The sequence below is a fragment of the Argopecten irradians genome, chromosome 9 (genome assembly GCF_041381155.1).
Source record: "Argopecten irradians isolate NY chromosome 9, Ai_NY, whole genome shotgun sequence".
Taxonomy (NCBI): domain Eukaryota; kingdom Metazoa; phylum Mollusca; class Bivalvia; order Pectinida; family Pectinidae; genus Argopecten; species Argopecten irradians.
In genome coordinates this window covers 34,851,655-34,863,699 of record NC_091142.1, presented here as the reverse complement: position 1 = coordinate 34,863,699, position 12,045 = coordinate 34,851,655, and positions in this window count along the sequence as shown.

The following is a 12,045-nucleotide window of genomic DNA, read 5'->3' as shown; positions in this document are numbered from 1 at the left end:
AATCGATCCATCAATCAATCAAATAGGCTAGGGCTGTCTGACATGAATGTTTTGCCTTAAACTTGACTGTGCGGCATGTAAAAGTTTGTATTTTACAAGATATTTATAAAGATGATTTATAACATGCTTTTCAAATATTTTTGAAAAGGTTGGTAACATCGATATAGTTCTGTAATTATCAATATTGTCTTTTTCGCCACCTTTATATAATGGTGTTACTCTTGCCTCCTTAAGAGACGATGGGAAAACGAGATTTTGATGAACTTGAATTTATAATGTAAGTCAAAATAGGAAGAAATAATAAGGTTACATAATTTTTATAACCCTTGGGCCTATGTCATCAATACCAGTTGATTTAGTTTTATCAAGCTTTTTAATGTATGATTCAACTTCCTCTAATTTTAAGGATTACAGAAAGGATTCTGAGAAGATATCAGTCTTGATACATGTTCTTCCATTTGCATATGATCATTATATACATTGTATTCAACTAAATTTGAAACATTTACAAAATGTGCATTTAGTTTGTCTAGAATCTCGTGTTGATCAGAAATAATCACACCATTATCACACTTTAGTTGATTAGGAATATGGTTATGCTTCTGACATTTAAACATATTTTTATATGAGTCCACAATCATGCGCTTGGCTTGTTTTTAATGATAGCATTTCAATTTTCTTTTTAATTTTAAATCAGCGCATTTGTACGGTTTCTCCAATACTTATAATTAACTCAGTTCTTTGTTTTATGATAATTATCTCTTAATTTCGAGTTTTTGATATTTTTTCGTTCTACCATTCCGGCTGTTTTTTCTTCTTTTTTTTCTCTCTTTGATTTAAAGGGAGCATGTTTGTCCAACCATTGTAGCATTATGTTAAAAAACGTGCTAGTGCCTGAGTCTGATAGCCAAAATCCATATTATCTGCATAATATTTTAACTCATGGTTACATACTATGTGCGCTTATATACAACTATATATAAACTATATATATATATATATATATATACATTCATAATGCATGTATACGGATAAACGTACACTTGACTTGTTTGCATGTGTACACTGTTGATTACCTATTATCTACTTTAATTAAGTCTGGTCAATATACAACAAATTCAATATTAATGAAAATTCAGTATAGTTACCACACTCTACAATCCATTGCATAACCTTTTTGATGTTTTCAAAGCTATTTCTCTTCTGTTTTCTTTCTCTATTCTGCTCCTTTCTTTCATTTAGTGTCTCCTTCTCCCATCCCTTTGCTCTGCTTAACCTGTCTTGCGCTCATTTTGTCAAACCTACATGCACCATCGCTTTTACCTACCCTATGGAAGTTCCTCTCGCTTATGATTGTGATTATCTTTTTCATCCACCATGATGGGTACTGATGTTGATTCGTGGGGGGCTTCCATAGGTTCTTTTCATTCCAAAATGTGCAAGATTCATGCTAGCTATTATTTTAAAACGAAAATGGCATCTGTCCCCTTGCTACTTTCAACGAATATCAAATACACTACCCTTGTTTGTATACTGTCGATCCTTCAAGCGACCATAAACACAAATATCACTGTTCCTATTCTGCTCCGTTTACTTATGTCCGGAGACATCCATCCAAACCCTGGTCCAGATAACATAAACACATCTACTTTTCACTCTCTAAACTTAATGCAATTAAACGTTAGAAGTCTACACAAGGAGATAAATTATGTTGAATCAATAAAGATGTTGATATCCTCTGCATTACAGAAAGTCATTTAGAGTGTTTAATACTAAATGAAGATATTCATATATACGGTTTTAGTGACGAGCCTTTTCGCAAAGATTGAAATATGTTTGGAGGTGGCGTTATTATGTATTTTCCAAACTCTATTATAGCTAAGCGAAGATATGATCTCGAATTTGCAAACGACGAAATTATCTGGGCACAAGTACATTTAAACAACACAATATATATTATTGCAAATCTGTAAAAATCCCCTAATATAACAAATTCAAATGGTATCTGGTAACGCCTGAAACACTCACTAGGTAATGCATTTGACATTACTAACAATGTAATATTATTGGGTGACTTCAATGTAGATTTTTTAAACTTAAACCGAGGGGAACTATATAACATACTTACATCTTTTAATCTTACCAATATTATACTGGAACCAACCAGAACGGTTGCAAACTCATCTAGTTTGATTGATCCTATTATAGTAAGTGATACCATCACTACAATCCTCTCTGACGTAATTGAAGTTGGCAGCTCAATAAGTGATCATAAAGCAGTTTTTGCAATAATTGATGTGCAAAGAGATTTTGAAAAATCAGTTAAACGTAAAGTGTGGATTTATGATCAAGCAGATATCGACCACTAAAAACAACCATTAATAATGTTCCATGGCAAGAACAGTTTGACTCGTGTAGTGATGTAAATGGCATGTGTAACTTCTTAACTGTTAGTATTAGGATGGCTATGGATATATGTATACCTTCTAAATTAGTGCAAATACGCAAACACGACAGACCATGGTTTAACAACAACATTAGAAAACAAATATGTATACGAAACAGATTAAAACATACAATGATAAAACACAACACTAATCTCAACATATCGAAATACAAGAAAGCACGAAACAAAGTTAATAATATGATCAAACTTGCCAAGGAAATATTTTTCGAAAACGTAGATAACCTTATTGACCGATCCAATTCTGACCCCAAAACATACTGGAAATTACTTAAACTCTTACGTAAAGGGAAAAAAACACCGAGATATTTCCCCTATATTGTGAACATTCATTGAACTTTACTTCTGACGACACACAAAAATGCAACCTTTTAAACGATTACATTACATCCATATCGACAATAGATGACCAAGGCAAACACCTACCTTCATTTAATACACAAACTGCCTCCATACTCACCGATATAGTTAAAAACACCCGCTGAAGTGAAAGATATTGTAAGTATAAATAAAGCAACAGGTCCTGACGGAATAAGCCAGATTGTTGAAATTGATTATGAACGAGATTGCCCTACCTTTATCTATCCTATTTAATGCGTCCCTTCAAACCTGTTTCTATCCTGAAAGGTTGGAAAATAGCAAATGTTAAACCTATATTCAAGGGTGGTGATAAACACATTGTATCTAATTACAGACCAATTTCATTACTAAGTTGTATTGGAAAAATCTTTGAGCGTTTAGTTTACAAACATATTTACAATTTTTTCAACCAAAATAATACTATTTACAAGTTACAATCAGGATTTCTACCAAAACACACTCTTGCACACGTCAGCTAATAGAATTATATCATTCCATGTTGCTGTCTGTAGAAAATCGTGAACACATAGCTTTTATTTTTTGCGATTTTTCCAAAGCCTTTAATAGAGTTTGGCATAAAAGCCTTTTATCCAAACTTCAACAATATGGAATAAATGGAATCTTACTTACCTGGATAGCTAATTATCTGTCGTGTAGAAACAGTCTGTTTTTATAAATACATCAAATTCTTCTTTGACAAATATTAATGCTAGTGTACCACAGGGTTCTGTCCTAGGTCCTCTATTTTTTCTTATTTATATTAATGATATCTCAACCGAACTAATTTCACTATGTCGTCTCTTTGCAGACGACACCTCGTTATCATATTCTTCTAAACATTTAGAGATATTACACGTGTTGTAAATACTGATTTTAAAACACTAGAAAAAATGGTCAAATGATTGGCTTATGTCATTCAACCCCGAAAAGACAGAAATTATATTAGTATCTCTCTCAAATCTCCCTTACCAGCCACTTTGTACATTCAACAATACAGTAATAGAAATCACACACAAACACAAACACTTAGGAGTAATTTTAAGTAGCGATACTAAATGGTCTGAGCATATTGATGAAATTATTAAGAAGGTTTCGAAGTATATAGCAACACTTCGTAAATTGAAATTTCTACTAAGCAGGAAAAATTTTGAAAAAATGTATCTAACATATATAACACCTATTTTAGAGAATGCATGTGAAGTTTGGGATGATTGGGGTGTCACAAATTCTAATAATCTTGAAAATTTACAACTTGATGCCGCCCGTAATATTACAGGACTACCAATATATACCGAAACAGAGTTTATTTATAAAGAAATTGGATGGCTTCCATTGTCTAAACGGAGGGAGATAAGAAAATTAGCACTCTTTTATAATATTTAACACAACATAGCTCCCTCATATTTATGTGATTTTTACCAGAAAACATCGGTGTCCTAACAAAATATGACTTAAGAAATTTCCAGGACGTGAGGCAACATCGTTATAGACTGCAACGCACATTAAATTCCTTCTTTCCTTCAACTTCTTCTCTTTGGAATAATTTATATATATCTATTAGAAAATCTCCAACTTTAAATACCTTCAAATTAAATTTTATTAAATCTTTCCTTCCAGAAACCGATTTGTGTTTTCTAAATTTTGGTACTAGACGGCTTAATATTCTCCATTGTATATTAAGAAATAGAGCAAGTACTTTAAATTACGATATTTTCAGATCCAATCTTTTGTCTTCAGCACGCTGTGAATGGGTGCCCAAAATATCACATTATACGACAGACATTATTAAACGATCTTCATTGGTACCCCGGTGACATCACATTAGATACATTACTAAGAGGAGATACATATTTAGAAAATGATGCTAACCTTAATATTGCAAAGGCAGTCCAAATTTATATTGATAGTACTGGCAGGTTTTGACATTATGAGCATCCTACCCCATTTCCTATATCTACCCCGTATCTTAGTTGATTAATAGATGACATGTTATACAGATGTCAACAGTATAAATCAGTTGTATCTGCTGGCTGGTGTAGTTATACATTATAATTATAAAGATATAAAGTTATATGATAAGATATATAGTTCCCAAACGCGTGAAGTATTTATCATGATTATCTAAACTCTCGTTAGTTAATTTTTCAAATATTGAAAGGACACTCGCTAAAGATCCTATCTTTTTTTAAGCATTATAAGCAACAGTCACCTGTTTTGGAATATGTATTCACTCGACTCTTGGGTCACTAAGGTACCATTACATTGGCAGGTTGGTTCGTTGATTATTTTAACGCCCTATAAACAGCCAGTCACATGTAAGGACGGCCTCCTGTGTGTGTACTGTATTGCGTGTGTAAAATGCGAGTGCGTGTTTTGTACCGTTACGTACATGTAACATCACTCCTTTACAACAGTCTTCACAACTAGTCTTCTACTAATCAAAACGTCAGCATATTGAATTGATGGCTAAGAACGAAGACATAAGCGGTTCATCCAGGATCATCACCTGTAAAGAGTCCAATTCCTTTTTGCTATTTTTTCCTCTTTATTGATGAGAGTTATCCAATAATTCAACATCTACTTTGTTATTTGAATGTGAATTTTTAATCACAATCAACGACAGACTGCTGATTTGTGTTCCTCTGTGTAAGTAAATACTATATCAGATATCATTGTTCAGCGGACAGATAATGACGTGTATCAACGTACATTAGTTAATATTTACAACAGGTAACAGCAAACCCACTTAGAACTGATGTCGTAAGGGAGTAATAAATTAATTTGACTAGTCAATAGTTAATATGGGATAGCATATGAATCAGGCGATGATCAAAATATGTCTGTATATACTGTATAAATAAAACAGCTGGCAAACCATGTCATATACGGTCATATGAAAAACATCGCAGGACAAATGTGTGATGTCAGAATATGAGTCAGTGACAACGAGAATACACGGTAAGTATCCTACAATGTTTAGTTTGATTTCTTAAATTTACGTCCTATTAACAGCCAGGGTCATTTAAGGACGACGGCATCTGATTGCAAGGAGCCGCAAAGCGTGGCATTATCCCCCGCGCCCCGTTAGTTAGTATAAAAACCCAAACACATCAAAGTCTAAGTAACAACTATTCAAGTATAACTTTAAATGTATACGAGTAATGTAAAACTGAAACAAAATTCCATGGTTACAGAAACAAGAGACCCAACGGCCTTAGCTGTCACCTGAGTTCGGATAAAAAATCAAATCAGTCAGTGATTTTATAAATTTGACTTTTTAATCTACGAAGAGTATTTGGTTCCATTCAAAATAAGATTTTTTGAAATTCTAGTCATTTTGACCGCGATTAGCTCTGTCCTTCTGGTCCCTGGAGGTTAGCGAGGGCCGATGTGGATATGTTAATATGCTATATAGCAGTGATTTGCATAAGTTGTATAACTTGTTTCGTAATCGATGTACACGAGATATCCACAAATTATAACTTACATGTGTTTTTATCCAAAGTGTCAATCATTCAACCGAAAGTCAAAATACTGCGAAGCTTTTAATCGTTGTTTGCTCGGCGAATCATTGAGGACACGCTCCTTGCTTGGATATGCATGTCTAACGCACGTCTGTCATTGCGGACATTCAGAACTCCTCGAATGTAATTGTCACACTTATTACCGCATCGAACCGAACGGGAATGAATCTTTTCACCTATACATCTGACGGAACTTTTAAGCCCACAATCATCAGATGGTAGGCTATTCAAATCGCCCTGCGTCCGTGGTCCGTCGTCCGTCGTCCGTCCGTAAACAATGCTTGTTATCACTATTTCTAAAAAAACTGCTGCAGGGATTTTGTTCAAACTTCACATGGAGGGTCCCCTTGGTCCATATTTGTGCCATACAGATTTTAAGGCTGATCGAAAAAACAAGATGGCCGCCAGGCAGCCATCTTTGATTTTGGCAGTTGAAGTTTGTTATCGATATTTCTTGAGAACTACTGAAGGAATTTTGTTCAAACTTCACATGGAGGTTACCCTTGGTCCCTATTTGTGCCACACAGATTTTGAGGCTGATCGGAAAAACAAGATGGCCGCCAGGCAGCCATCTTTGATTTTGGCAGTTGAAGTTTGTTATCAATATTTCTTGAGAACTACTGAAGGAATTTTGTTCAAACTTCACATGGAGGTTACCCTTGGTCCCTATTTGTGCCATACAGATTTTGAGGCTGATAGGAAAAACAAGATGGCCGCCAGTGCATATTGCATTTTTGGACCAATCGGTGAACAAGATGGCCGCCAGGCCGCCATCTTGGATTTCGATAGTTAAAGTTTGTTATGGCTATTTCTCAGATAGTACTGAAGGGATCTGTCTCAAATTTCATATGTAGGTTCCCCTAGGGACCTAGTTGTGCATATTGCATTTTGGGACCGATCGGTTAACAAGATGGCCGCCAGGCAGCCATCTTGGATTTTGTTATTCAAAGTTTGTTATCGCTATTTCTCAGAAAGTACTGAAGGGATCTGTCTCAAAATTCATATGTAGGTTCCCCTAGGGCCCTAGTTGTGCATATTGTGATTTGGGACCGATCGGTCAACAAAATTGCTGCCAGGCAGCCATCTTGGATTTTTATATTCAAAGTTTGTTATCGCTATTTCTCAGAAAGTATTGAATGGATCTTTCTCAAATTTCACATGTAGGTTCTCCTAGGGCCCTAGTTGTGCATATTGTGATTTGGGACCGATTGATCAACAAGATGGCCGCCAAGGAGTCATCTTGGATTTTGATAGTTGAAGTTTGTTACCGCTATTTCTCAAAAGGAACTGAAGCGATCTGTCTCAAATTTTATATGTAGTATGTTTGAAAAAGTTTAAAAAGTAGAGAAAAGATCCATCTTTCCTTTGTCAGATATAGATCATTCTTTGGTGGGCGCCAAGATCCCTCTGGGATCTCTTGTTCTTACTTGGCCCTATACTTAACTTTCCCCGGTGAACGTTATTCAGTCTCGCCAAAATGGACGTCATATTCACCGGAATGACGTCAGTTTTGCGATATTGAATCCCCCGAATTGTGGTGTAGTCATTTTCTTGGCTCATGGCAAAGGTATGCTTTGTAAAGTAATTTTGTGATGGGTAATTTTTGTTTTTCGAGTGTTTCCAAATTATTGTAGTGCTAAGACACTCTGAACAGATTCACTGTAATTGTTTTTGACGGCGCTTATGTATCAAAGAAGTGTCTCGCCTTAACGAAATCAAGTAAATAACCAGCTATTTGCTTTCGTTTTGATTGTCACCTATAGGAAAATTGTTGCAGGATAAACAGAGTACACGGTTAGTATCTTACAATACAAGGCTCATTTTCGTGCTCGATACGAAAATCCGAGATGACAGCGCACCGCACTAAACATTGTTTTGTAAGATACTAACCATGTATAATTCTCTATATATCACATTACAACCGAAGTAATAAATGCATAATTACTAATCATCTGAGACTCCGTAATACCAGACTTAATAATTCCTTTAAACTCTTGCATAATGCACGGGTTGTACAAACACGCATTGACAGGTAAGTGCACTTATGGAAGGTGTTTTAATAGAATATTTACTGTGAAGTTAGATATTACAAACTACTCAAGTATGAATGTCTAATTATCTCGTTAACTGCTAAGGTATTTAGGTATGTTATCATTCCTGCTTTAATGCCGACACATTACATATATTTATATAATTGTAACCCTGCTAAATACTAGTCGCAATATAACTACTTCTCTCTAGCTCGATCGTTTGAGCGTCAAAGTCTGTAAAAGTGGTAGTTTCTGCTCCTGTTTAGCGCTCAGCATACAGGGAGTGGGACGACTGGTTCGCCCGTTGTTAGTATACTGTTACCAGGTGGGGTGTGTTGCTTATTGTCTTCGGCGGCATGCCTTAGTGATATAGCACTATAAAAAGGGCAAAAGTTCCACTAAACAAGAAGACACAACATGAATTTACCGCAGTCTCCCAAAACACGCGACTCGCACAACATACACACAAAACACCGCATACATGGGAGGCCGTCCTTACATGACCATAGCTGTTAAAGGGACGTTAATTCATCAAACAAACAAACAAAAAGTATGTTAACGTTGTATACATTTTAAACATTATCCATGTCAGCAGTTCTCAGCCATCGAAATCATATTCTCTAAAATTAAATGAAAAACAAAAGGCATTAATAATGCATTTATGACATATTGAATATTGAAGCGAAGCGTCAAACCAATTGATATATTCAGTCGATAGAATACGTAATCTAACTTGTACGCGTATATATAAATGTCATCTCACTTGTATGAGTTGTGAAGTTAACAGAGACACCATGGAGAACAAGCTGTTTACGTCGGTGGATATCGAACTCCATGAAATACTGTTTCATCATCACAATATCATTTGTATAAGACAAGATGTATCAATTAGTAGTTTATTTTTGCTTTTGTTTTACGACGACAATATGAAAATCTTTGATTGAATCTTGACCAGACACACCAGAGAGGATACTATAAGCACTCAACTATCGTATGCACATACATTTACATATATTCCATGTTATATATATAAACTGCGATTGAATTATAGCATTATACTTCGTGGAGTATTTGAACCTTTCGCTAGAATGAAAGAACTGAGAACCAACAGTTTGGAACTAAACATTTTCCTCCAAACCTATTTTGTCTTGACCACAGTCCAGGAGTATCCAGGCTATATTATCCATCACATATAACTGCCTATGTCTAGACATTGATCCTACAGCCCCGTCAAAGATCAGTATTGACTCGATCTATTTACGATTGATGTAGTACTGCAACTAAATCATTTCAATTTCAGAATGTTACAACAATGAACACAGAACTAGTACTTAATTTGACTGTGGTCAAACCAGTGTACTCCGTTGTTAAATCTGGCAGTAAGTACTCTTAATGTTGATGCCCACATATCATAATAATAAACAATCGCCAGTGTCATTTGAATAAACGACTTAAGTGACCACTTTCGTAAAAGCTGGGAGTACAAAATGATATTCTCTCTCTCTAGCACTTTTATTTACTTCCAAATATTTTTCTGGCTATGCGATTGTGTCAGTCGTAAATCGCTTAAATTTCTTACTTTTGTATTTATGTTTTGGTTTATAATTATAACAAAGTTTAAACTCTGAAATGCATTTTCATATATAAAAGTATTGTGTTGTTTCCTCCAACAGATACCGAGTCCTAAGGGATACATGCACTAGGGGCTATCAGCGCTGTCTTGGTGGTCTACATGCTGTTGACGAGATTATTATCCTCCATTAGTATAGTGAAGAGCGTCGCCAGTTTGGGAAAGGTAGTCACTAATATACTATAAACCCTAATGTAATCGGATGGGTTGTTGCTTGGTGTCTTTGGCGGCATGCTAGCACTATAAAAAGAGCAAGGATAAGGCACTATACAAATATACAACAGTCTCCCAAAACACGCACCACGCACTTCATACACATAACACACCACATACATGGGAGACCGTTCTTACATTTATAATGAATCTGCTGTCCCTATGTCCCTATTGCATGATCGTAAAAGGCAATTAAATTTAGGATGTCTTTTTAATTCTTCCTACCTAACTTTCTTCTTCCTAATGTCTACCTTTGACGTTTGGTTCAGCGCACGCACCTGTGATGTATGCTCCGACGAATTCTGTCCCGTGGCCGATACAAACCAAAGTGTATAAAAGTGGTAGTTTCTGCTCCTGCTTAGCGCTGCGCATACGGAGAGTAGGACGACTGGTTCGCCCGTTGTCAGTATAATAAGACCGGGTAGGTATGTGCAGCTTAGTATCTTCAGTGGTATGCTTCAGTCATATACAACTATAAAAAAGATCGACAGTTCCATTTTACAAGAAGACACAACACGATTATACTAGTCTCCCTGGACACGCACCACTCACTACGTACACGTTATACACCACATACATGGATCCAATATTCGACAGGCAGCAATTTGATAGGCCGTTCCAAAGGTCATCCAAACATGATCTCATATTGGATGTTGTCAGATTTCCTTATCAAATGTTGTGAACTGTCCGAAGACACCAAGTAACACACCCCACCCGGTTACATTGTACTGACAACGGGCAAACCAGTCGTCCCACTCCCTGTTTGCTGAACGCTAAGCAGGAGCAGAAACTACCACTTTTAAAGACTTTTTAATGAATTATGGAGATATTATAGACAGTCTAACACTATGCGACTCTTTCAAAGGTGAATATAAAAGATAGTCTATCAGGGGGTCACAAAACAAAACCTGATGTTCTATGGAATTTACAATGTTTTGTGATTCAGAGGGTAGGATATAACTATACTTCATTTTCGCATATGAAGGGAATTTTCTCTCATTCCTCGGCATTTTATTACAGTTTTACAATTATAATATTCTGCGAGTCTGCACGTCAATTGTTCATAGTTAAATGAAAATTGTGTAATATTATTAAAGTGTTACCGAGACAATTTCTATTGAGCAGTAACGTCATGAGGTTGTATTATATGGAAAGCCATATAATACAGCCTAAGGTGATGCGAGTGTATTGCAGGAGATAAATCAGTATCACACAGGTCTGAGAGAATAATAATTATAGCATATGCAGTTGGTTTTGTGTTCTCATAGAACGATATGGTATTATCTGTTACAGAAAAAACACTTACTGAATGTATAACTTTATCATAACCATAGTCGGATGTAATATTGAAACGAAATTGAAAGTGATTGTTATGAAATATATAACATGTTATAGTGCTTTTGATGAAATATCAAATATGGTATATCAACGTATTTAATAAATTATTTGTTACCCACACTAAACCTGAACTTTAATTATTAATATGACGTTTTGAACTAATTTGTACTTGAATAGCTATGAATTCAAGCCTCGTTCCAGACCTTCCTTACACTCGGTCCTGGCTGGGGAGGTCTGATGATGGTCGGAGCACACATTAAATTTCGGACTAATTCGTTCCAGTACGTATCTGATACTCAAAACAGAAATATACGACAGAGCTTAGCAGACCAACGTGAACGAATTCTTATTGTACAGATAATATGACAGATCACAATAAACATGACATAAACTGTATAACACATTTTCCATTAAAGTTATATGTGCCGTAACTGGGCGATAATTTTGACATGCTATTTTTCATCATTAATTTATAAAAAACCATAA